Source organism: Haliaeetus leucocephalus, unplaced genomic scaffold, assembly GCF_000737465.1.
Source record: "Haliaeetus leucocephalus isolate CR32 unplaced genomic scaffold, Haliaeetus_leucocephalus-4.0 Scaffold545, whole genome shotgun sequence".
Lineage (NCBI taxonomy): Eukaryota > Metazoa > Chordata > Aves > Accipitriformes > Accipitridae > Haliaeetus > Haliaeetus leucocephalus.
Window position 1 is genome coordinate 5539851 of NW_010972981.1, and position 455 is coordinate 5540305.

The window sequence follows — 455 nt, forward strand, 5'->3', positions numbered from 1 at the left end:
GGAGCAGGAGCAGAGGGGGGCGGCGGCGGCGGGGCACGGCGCGGGGCTCAGCCGGGGACCGCATAGCTGCCGCGGGCGACGGCGCTGCCCAGCGCGGCCGGCCCCGCCGACGCGGATGCGGCAGATCCGGCTTCCTGGAGGAGGGGCCGCCGCCCGGGCAGGGCAAGCGCCGCGCCGGGCCCCGCAGGTGCGGAGGGGAGGGGAAGGCGCGGAGGGGCCGGGCCGCGCCCGGAGCCCGAGAGCCCGCCGGCCGTGCTGTGAGGCGCCCCGCAGCGCCCCCGCGCACACGCCGGTACAACAGGCACCGGGCGGCGTCCCGGGAGCGGCGGCACCCCGGCGCAGGGCCGCCTCCTCCCTCCTTCCCTCTCGGCGGCAGCGTCGCTCGGGGGCTCCGCGGCGGCTCCCCCCGCCCTCGTCCCCACCCTCACGGCTCGGCTCGGCGCTGCGCTGCCAGC